Below are 10953 nucleotides of genomic sequence, written 5' to 3'. Positions count from 1 at the left end.
GGAAGATATATAAAATTTACCAGGATTAGGTGCACCAACAGCCCTTGGGCTTGTGTCTGGGAAGGGGATGAGATAGGGAGAAAAGGGAACAAAGGGACAGGCTTCTTTAGACAAAATTGAGAAAGAACTGGGACCTGAATACACACTGAAAACCTACGACAAGATCGCAGGCTGAGAGCCACAGAAACCAGTGCTTTGTGTGTGTCTGTTGATGCCCTCCAAACACTTTCTTTGGTTGGTTTCAGTTTCCTAGGATCGGCTGAAAAGATGTCAGTGGGCCCTGAAGGCCCACAAAGGGAACACGCACATGCTGATATTAGAAGGACTTTCAAAAGTCCCCTCTGCTCCCAATTTTGTTTGGAGCTTTAGACTAACGCTGGCTTCCCTCACTGTACAGAGAGAAGTATCTGTTTCTTCTGGGACAAGATGGAGGCAGAATGCCATTCAGAGATCTGGGAGGGCACAGCAAGCGCCCAGGCGAAGAACAGGAAAAAGGTGGTGATTTTGAAGAACAGAAGAGGCCAGTGAGGCTGGACAACAGTGAAACAGTGAGCAGTGGGAGAAGGGGTGATGGGATCAGAAAGGTTGGCAGGGACCCTGGGATGAAGGAGCTTGAAGCCAAGCTTTGAGGTGAAGGGTTTCAACTAAGTAGATGGTGAGAAGATCTTCATTAGGTTTTGAAAAGGCTTGGTCTGGAAAATTAGCCAGAGTGTGTGAGGGAAGTTCTGACTAGGTGGGCGACTTGGAAGTGAATCTGGAGGAGATATGGGATGGGAATGGAATGTTAGTGACCCCTGATCCTCACAGATAGGGTCAATCACTCCCCATACAGCCCCTACACTCACTTCCCCAGCCCCCAATCACCCTCCATTGGTGGCTCCACGGAAATTAAGCATTTAGCCCTGACAGGACCTTTCAGTTTTTGTTTTTATGTGGCTGCTGCTATTGCTTAGAATGAGAGTATGATGGTCCCAGGAGGCTTATGCTTGTCCCCTGGGAGACTGAGACTCATGTGACCGAAAAGGGCTGAAACAATCTCCTATTTAACAAGAAATCTGGCCTGACTGGCAATGGAAATCCACTGGCTTCTAGTCGACCTTAAGCAAAGAATCTTTGTGAACTCTTCAGGCCTTAGGCTGCTCCAGGGAGCTCCTAGTTTTCAAATCAAATCATGTCCTGTGCTCTAGAATGCCTGTGGGGCACTCAAACACTCCTGCTCCCACCTTATCAGGGAGCAGGACGTCTAGTGTCCTGACAGTTGCCTGATGTGGGCTGGGAGGAGGTAGGTGCCAGTGGGTGGCTGCTTTCAGGAGGCGATGGTGCTACCCGGCTTTGCTGGGGCTTTCCTCCTCCTCTGGGAGGCCTCCACTGACTGCACAATTTTTAAACAAATGGCTAATGCATTGAAACAGATTGGTCCCTGCCCTCCAGGAATTTGTGATCTGGCAGTAGTTTTAATGAGAAAAATAAGAAAAAATTAGAGACCATTTTACAGAGTTTAAAGAAGTGAGATTTTGAAAATACAGTGTGCTTTTTAGTTATGAAAGTGATACCGTCACATGGTGAACACAATTCATTTTAAAAAATCATTGTTTTGTGAGTAGTCTTCCCAGTCTTACTTCCCAGAGGTACTCATTGTTAGCAGATTCTGGTGGATCCTTCCAGACATTTTCTATACACCTGCTGTCCTTTATTGTATTTTCTCTTTGTGCAAATAGAACCATGCTGTTCACTATACTGCAACTTGTTTTTCCTGACTCAGAGTTTGGACACCTCTTAAATCCAGTGGCTGCCAATTTGACTCCGACTCACAGTGACCTCATGCATGTCGGAGTAGGACTATGCTTCATAGGGTTTTCAATGGCTGACTTTTGGGAAGTAAATCACCAGGACTTTCTTCCAAGGCACTTCTGGGTGGACTAGAACTTTCAACTTTGGTTAGCACTGGAGCATGGTAACTGTTTGCATCACACAGAGGCTACAGCTTATTTTTTCATTTGCTAAAATCATGACCTGGGAGCTCTGGTAGTGTAGTGCCTAAGGCATTTGACTGCTAACCAGAAGGCAGTTCAAACACACCAGCCACTCCTTGGAAGGAAGGTTGGGCAATCTACTTCCATAGTGATATTGCCTCAGAAACTCAAGGAGGGGGTCACTATGAGTCGGGTCCAACTCAATAACAGTGAGTTTGGTTTTGTTTGATTAGTATCATGACCAAGGAGCTCTTGTGGTGTAATAGGTAAGACATTTGGTTGCTAACCAGAAAGTTGGTGGTTCAAATCCATTAGCAGGCTCTGCTGGAGGAAGATGAGGCAATCTACTTCTGCAAAGATTTACAGCCTTGGAAACCCAACGGGGTTACTATGAGTTGGAATCGATTCGATGGCAGTGGGTTTCATTTAGTTTTGGTTTTAATATCATGACCATTTTTCTATTGGAGACATACATATTTACCTCAGTCTGCAAAGCATTACATCTTAGGATAGCCCATAATTTAACCAGTTCTCTGTTAATGACCATTTTGAGTGTTACTAGATTTTTGTTCTCTAAATAATGCTGCATTGTATATCTTTATACATTTATCTTTACATAGTCATGGAAATATACCTGTTGGGTAAATTCCCAGAAAAGGAATTTCTGGGTCAAGGGCATGTGTGTTAAAAATGTTGATAGATATTGCAAAACTGCCCTGCAAAAAGGCTGCATCAATTTACATTCCTACCAATGGGGCTAACTCCTTTCCCTTCCTCCCTCATTCTTTCCTTCCTTCTTTCCTTTTTCTTTTTCTTTCCTCCCTTTTTTCCTTATACCTAACAAACAGACAAACAAAACCATTTTTTTTTTTTTAGGATCTATTTTACTTTTTCCCCGATTATGTTACTATAGAAAAAGTAAAGTTTTTCTTGTCTGTTGTGTTCAGAGTATAATTTTGTTTTTGACTGTAATGACTTTCTTTGGATTATGATTTCCCTGCATTTTTTAATGCATTTTATTGAAATACATTTTATGTACAGTGAAATACACAAAATAAAGTGACATGGGTCAATGCATTTTTTTTTTTTTGCAGTGTTCCCTCCCCTCCCCTGCTTCCCCCCCCACCCCTGGCAACCAACAAAGAAAGTTTCCCTCCATATAAACCTTTCCTTCACCCTCCACAACAATGAACTAATACTATATTTATCCTTCTGTGATTGACTTATTTCACTCAGCATAATGTCCTCCAAGAACATCCATATTATGTGGTGTTTTGCAGACTCTACCTTATTCTTTAATGTTGCATGGCATTCCATTATGTGTATGTACCATAGTTTGGTCATCCACTCTTCTGCTGATGGGCATGTAGGTTGTTTCCACCTTTTTGCTATTGTAAATAGTGCTGTGATGAACATGAGCGTGCATGTATCTGTTCCTATCCTGGCTCTCACCTCTGTAGGATATATACCTAGTAATGGGATTGCTGGGTCAAATGGTATCTCCAATTCCAACTTTCAAAGGAATCACCATATTGCTTTCCACAGTGGTTGTGTCACTTCACAGTCACACAAGCAGTGTATGAGAGTCCCAATCTCTCCACAGCCCCACCAGCATCTGTTATTTTCTGTCTCATTGAACCTTACCATCAGTGCTGGGGTGAGACGGTATATCTCATTGTTGTTTTGATTTACATCTCTCTGATGGCTAATGATTATGAACATCTTTTCATGTATTAGCTGACCACCTGAATATCCTCCTTGGTGAAGTGTCTATTCATGACTTCTGTCCATTTTTCAAATGGATTATTAATTCCTTTGGTGTTGAAGCGTTGGAGTTTTCCATCAATCTTAGAGATAAGTCCCTTGCCAGATATGTAATTATCAGCAAATATGAATTTGTCATTTTTGTCATGTGCTTTTTCACTGTGTCCATTTCTTTGTTCCATATAATTTTCTATGCTGAGCTTGTTTTGTTTATGAATTATGTTATCACTCCCTTCATTGCTATTGTTTTAGTATTTGCTGAATATTTATGCTGGTCCTCCTTTTTATTTTGATGTGAAGGTTTATCATTTTTCTTTGAGGTTACCCTGTGATTTACAGTTTTCTTCTCAAGTGTAGAACAGTCCATTCTATCTTGTAGTTGTCTTGGATTTCTCTGCATTTTTTAATTTAAGTTTTTGACTAGATAATACATTTGCATGGTTCCTAATGCAAAAACTAGGAGCTCTGGTAGCATAGTGCCTAAGGCACTTGACTGCTAACCAGAAGCCTGGCTGTTCAAACCCACCAGCCACCCCTCAGAAGGAAGGTTGGGCAATCTACTTCCATAGTGATACTGCCTCAGAAACCCAGGGAGGGGTCACTATGAGTCCGAGCCGACTTGATGGCACATACCAACAACAACAATGCAAGAACTAGGGGCCAGTGTACTGTGAGAAGTTTCTTTCTTTCATTGTCCCTCGTGTCTAGCTTTCCCTGTTCTCTGGAATCCTGCTTTTTTTTTTTTTCACATATTCTTCTAGACTTCCGGCAAATACAAGAAAATATGTATATAACTCTTACCCTCCTACCCTACTTCTCACACAGAATGCATTACATTGTATATTGTAGTTTTTTTTCTCTCTCTCTCTCTTTTTTTTTTTCCCAGTGATTGTTATCCATTGGAGATCTTTCCTGATTGGTAGATGGAGAACTTCTTTGTTCTTTTTCATACTTGGCATATACATAAGATAGTCCACTGGGGGGTTGGGGAAGGGACCTTACCCTTTGTAACTAGGCCTTTATTGGTGGTGTGTACTATTTATTTTACCATTGGAAACAGATTTGTACTGAAACAGCCACAAGCTAGAAACAATATAGATGTCCATCAAGAGATGAATGAGTGAACAAAATGTGGTACATATATACAATGGAATATTACTCAGCCTGCAAGAAACAGTCCTGATACATGCCACAACATGGACGAACGCTGAAAATACAGCTGAGTGAAGTAAGCCAGTCACAATAAGGACAAATATCGTATGACCTCACTTATGTGAAAGATCTAGAATAGGCAAATACAAAGAGACCAGAGTTTATTAGTGGTTACCAGTGCCTAGGAAGAAGGGTAGGAGAAAGTCATTGTTTAGGAAGCAGTGAGTTTCTGTTTATGGTGAAATTTGACAATGATTATGAGTGATGGTTGTACAACATGATTAATATAATTAGTGGCACTAAATTGTACATGTGAAAAATGTTGATTTGTCAAATGTAGTGTATATATATGAATATGAATATTTAAGGCACTCCAGTGGTGCAGTGGATAAGGCATTTGGTTGCTAACCCAAAGGCCGGCAGTTCAAACCCATCAGCTGCTCCTTGGGAGGAAATCTACTTTTGTAAAGATTTACAGCCTTGGAAATCCAATAGGCATTGCTATGAGTCGGAGGTGACTCGATGGCTATGGTTTTGTTTTTTAAAATATATATCTACCATAATAAAAACAAAGGAAAAAACAGTGTTGCAGTGAGCAACCTTGTATGTGTGGCCATTTTGAAAATGTACAAGTCAATCTCAAGTGTAAAAGTGGAATGGCTAAGTCAAAAGATTTATCTTAATTTTGATAGATGTTGCCAAATTGCCCTCCCACTGGGGTGGTACCAATTTACACTCCCACAGAGAATGTATGAATGTTCCTCTTTTTCACAGTTTCACCAACAGAGTGTATTATGAACTTGTTGGATTTTTACCAATGTGATAGGTGAAAATTGATATTCTGTGCTTTTAATTTGCAGTTCTAAGTGAGTTTGATGATCTTTTTTTTATACGTGTAAGTGCCATTTGTAATTTTTTTCTTTGAATTATTTGTTGATATCCTTTCTTCATTTTTCTCTTACTGCTTCACGGATCTATTCTAGAAGTTATTTCTACATGGGGGAGATTAGCCCTTTGTTGTAATATGAGGTGCAGCCCCTTCTCCCTGAAATTTGTGACAAGTCTTTTTGGCTTTACTTATGGTACATTTCATCATTGATTTTCTTTGCTGCTTTTTTTTAAAAATTGTAAGTTTTGAAATGATTTTAGACTTAGACTTAACGAAGATAGTACAGAGAGTTCTCTTACATCATTCTCTCAACTGCTCGAGATCTTTCATAAACATAGTACATTTAGCAAAATCAGGAAATTAACATGGGTATAGTAGTATTAACTAATCTATAGATTTGATTGGGTTTTCTCTAGTTTTTCACCTAATGCCCTTTTCTGTTTCAGAATTTAATCTTGAATCCCATTTTGTATTTAGTTGTCATATTTTTCTAATCCCTTCCCATCTGTCATATCTGTGTTTTAATACTGAGTGAAATAAACAGGACACAGAAATATGTATCTTATATATGGTTAGGCAATCTACTTCTGTAGTGATGTTGTCTCGGAAACCTAAGGAGGGGTTGCTATGAGTTGGGTCAGACTCGATGGCACATAACAACTACAACAACAATATATGATCTCATATATGATTATGATGTGATCTTAATTTGCATAACAAATTTGAGGTCATACTGTTTATAGTTTTGCATTTTTGTCATATGTATTATGTCAATAAGTGTTTTCCCACCCCAAGTAATCAAATATGTACATATGTGTGTAAAAAGACAATGAAGAAATAAACTAATGATAAACAGGAGACAGAAATATATGTCTTACCTATTAGCTCTCACAGTATTTTCTTTTTTGTACTTTGTATATTTTCCAAATGATCTGTGATGGTTATGTACTACTTTTATCATCATAAGTAACTGCTATTTAAAAATGAGAGTGATTCTGGCCACTTCTAGGGCTGTGCCTTTGTGCTGTGGCTGTCCAGGGGACTTAATTGGGGCTCCTTGTCTAAGAATAAGCCTGTGTCTTTAATTAGGTCACTCTCCTGCCGACCTAGAATCTTTGCATAGGGCTTAGCTTGTGCTACCCGGAACCCTGAGGAGACGCAGCTCCACTGGGCTCTGAGTCTCTCACAGGCAGGCCCTGCGTTTCTGTGTGCATTCAGCTTAGTCTGAATTTGAGAAACTTGTGATCTGTCACCCTGATGGAACCTCCATCCTCCTGCTTCTTTAACATACCTTCTTTAAGAATTACATTAGAAATAGGCTTTATTGTAAAGAAAACAGGCTTGTGAAATAAATACTTTAACCATGTTTGGATGACAATAATCCATTAATTCATACGCCGGCTGTTCTATGCCACTATTGTTCATTATTCCTTGTGCTCTTCCTGGAACATCCTGTGTCACATACTAAACATATCTACCATTTAAGCCCTGGAGTGGCTAGTGAGTGGATTGGGGAGGGGAAGAATTCTTAGAAGTCTAAGCATGGGCCTGAAGGACCTCCCAAGAGAGAACTCATCAAGTAGCCAGGCACAAACACTGCCCCTATAGCAAGGCTTTGGGAGCTCTGGTAGCATAGTGCCTAAGGCACTTGGCTGCTAACCAGGAGGCTGGTGGTTCAAACCCACTAGCCACTCCTCAGAAGGAAGGTTGGGCAATCTACTTCCATAGTGATACTGCCTCGGAAACCCAAGGAGGGGTCGCTATGAGTCTGGTCTGACTCGATGGCACATAACAACAACAACAACATTGCAAGGCTATAGGAACCAGACAGGAGTGACACTCTCTGGCCCTCAGCTTATCTTCTGGCCTAGTGCCTCCACATTCTGTTTCACTGAAACCTTTAACCAGCTTTGGCCCTTGTGAGGGTGTATGTGTATGTATGTGGTGTGGGGTGTCTGTCTTTGGCACAAGATGGGCATGTCCAAAGTGGTGCCCTGTGGGAATCTGCGGTACAGTTGGGTAGAATTAGGGACAGTCCCCCAGAAAAGGACAGCTGGGAATGGCAGCCTCAGTGAGGGTCAGATTGGAACAGAGCCCGTAAATAATAGTTTGTGTGTCTGTGTGTGTGCTGTTGAGTGGATTCTGACTCATGGTGGCCCTATATGACAGGGTAAAACTGCCCCCATAGAGTTTCCTAGGTTGTAGTCTTTATGAGAGCAGTTTGCAGGTCTTTTCTCTCATGGAGCCACTGGTGGGTTTGAACCCCAGACTTTTTCATTAGCAGCTGAGTGCTTAACCATTGCACCAATAGGGCTCCTTGTGAATAATAGTGTAACACTGTAAAAAACAAACCAAACTTGCTGTTGAGTTGATTCCAACTCATGGTGACCCCATATGTTATAGAGCAGATATGCTCCCTGGGGTTTTCTTGACTGTAATCTTAAAGAAAGAGATAGCCAGGCCTTTCTTCTGAGGTGCTGCTGGGTGGGTTTGAACCACCAAAGCTTTCTGTTAGTAGTCAAGCACAAACTGCTTGTGCCACCCAGCACCTTTGGGTGGCTATACCACCATTTATTTATTCATTCTGGTGCTGACAGACATTTGAGTTGTTCCCAGATTGAAATAATTAAGAATAAAGATCCTACAAATATTTTGATCCATGTCTTTTAACTTCTGACACACCTCATTTAACCTCATTTCCTTCCTTCACTCTATTTCCCCAAATCCCAGGGATCATTCATCCAGACCTCTGCTCTCTCAGCTCCATGACATTTTCTTGCTTGTCTAGCTTCCACCCAGTCTTATTTCTTTCTTGTCAAGACTCTTGCAAGAAGAGCTTTTCCCGGGCTGCTCTCACTTCCCTGCTCTCTGCTCCTATCCAACTCCTGCCCATCTTGCCAATGAGGCTGTATTGGCCAAGGTTGCCCATGACCTACATGTTACCAAACTCAGGAGACATAGGGCCTTCTTCTACTTGGCTTTTCTGCAGCACTTCCCCCTAGGGGCTCACAGTTTCCTCTTTCCTCCTGTTTCTGGGACATCCCTTTGCTACTTCTCTCCTGCTTCTCTGACTGCTCCCTATCTAGCCTCCTTGGCTGGATCTCCTTCCTGTCTCTGCCCTGACATTGCTGTTCCCTGGGGCTCTGGCCTCAGCTTTCTTCTTTCTCTCCCAAAGGGCCCTTCTGCTGCTGGGTCTTTAGCTGTCACTGATATGGGCCAACATCCTTCATCTTCAATCTCTAGCTCCAAAAACCAAAAATGCTTTCCAAATTCATTTGGTGGCAAACTTTGATCTGACCTGACATGAGATTATTTACTGTCTTCATGTACCTATTTCCTGAGAATGAATATTCATACATTGCCTGCAGGAATGGTAGTGTGTTTTACTATGGGCCACTGCCCCAGATACCACCAAGGGTGTGATTATGCATGTATACAGTAAATTATGTATTACCTTCTAAAACTGAGAGAAAAAAAAAAATCTGAAATACATCTGGCCCCAGGGTTTTAGGTCAAGCACTGTGGACCTGGAACTCCCAAATCTGCCCCCACTTCAGGCCTCTCTCTTGAGGTCATGAACAGTTCCACTCGAGTGCTCCATGACCACTCAGGCGTATATGACATATGGATATCTATCTAGCCAGTTAGAGTCGACTCAATGGCAGTGGGATTTTTGGTTTTGTATCTCTAGCCATATGATATCTCTGGATCTCTATTAGTTGGCATTGAGTCAGTTCTGACTCATGGTGACCTCATGTCTGTCAGAGTAGAACTGTGCTCCATAGAGTTTTCAGGGGCTGATTTTTTAGAAATATAGTCATGCATGGCATAACGTCTGTTCAGGCAACATCTGACTGCATATACATCTGTGGTTCCAATCCATGTCAACCCTATTATATTAAAAATTCGAGGTACATACAATGGTTTGTAATAACAAATGGATGCTACTTTGTCATGCACATCAAAAGATGTGCCTAGTCATTGAGGAAGAGGAAGACATAGAGAGGTGCACTGGAGGTACAGACAACAAAGATGAACTATTTTGCACACAGAATACTGTGTTGTCAGTGATGGCAAACATTGATCTACAGGTAGCTAGATGGGTGGACAGGCTGAATGATTAGGTATGTCTATGCAGGGAGGAGTGTGCCCATGATCATGTATAGGGGTGGCAGACAATTTTGCTATAAGTGTATTTGTATGTTGTGCAAGAATTTCTAGGTATATGGAAGAGCTGACAAGGGACAGGTTGTAGTCACTTTTTGGCCACAGCCAGGTACCCACAGGGAGTGAGTAGTTGGACCTATGGACTCAGGACCATGGTCACAGGGCACATCGAGCTCAATTGGCATAACATGCTACACAAAAACATTGTTCCACATCCTTCTTTGGCGAGTAGTGACTGGGATCTTAAAAGCTTGCAAGTGGCCATCTAGATGCAATAATGGGTTTCTCCTTGTCTGGAGCAAAGAAGAATGAAGAAAACCAAAGATGCATGGAAACAATTTGTCCAAGTGACTGGTATGCCATGCAATCCTCAGCCTATATGACTATGAGACCAGAAGAACTAGATAGTGCCCAGCTACCACTGTCAACACTCAGAGAGGAATCTATGTAGGAGATTCTGGATAGAGTGGGAGAACAGGGAAGAAGTGGGAAGAAGAAACTCAAAATCATTTAAAAAAAAAAATGGGGTGGGGACCAGTTTTGCTGGTCTGATAGAGCTTGGTGGAACCCCTGAGACTATGGCCCCTAGCTGTCCTTCAGGTGTGGAATTGAACCCACTTATGTGGCTTCCAGCATATGAGGCATATGAGCTGAACATTTACATTAGGTAGATACAGTCCTTGGAGAGATCAATCATGGGAAAATAGAAGGGCTGTGTATGTAGAGGGAAACAGCTACTGGGGGGCTGGAATGCATGGGAGGGAAGGACACAGGAAAGAGGTGGTTATGGTGAGGAAGTTGGAAGAGAGTGGTTGCATTGTGGGAGATGACAGTCAATGTCATGAGACAAAGTATATGTGAACTTCTGTACGGAAAAGGTATTTGCTCTATAAACTTTCACCCAAATCACAATAAAATTAAAAAAAGTAAAAGTGTGTCTAGTGGTTAAGAGATCCTGGATAGAGTGGGAGAACAATGTGCAACAAAACTCAAAATCATAAAAAAAGA

This window comes from Orycteropus afer, unplaced genomic scaffold (assembly GCF_000298275.1).
Source record: "Orycteropus afer afer isolate SDZICR_OR568_19922 unplaced genomic scaffold, OryAfe1.0 scaffold00017, whole genome shotgun sequence".
NCBI classification, from domain to species: Eukaryota; Metazoa; Chordata; class Mammalia; order Tubulidentata; family Orycteropodidae; genus Orycteropus; species Orycteropus afer.
This window is presented reverse-complemented; position numbering follows the sequence as displayed.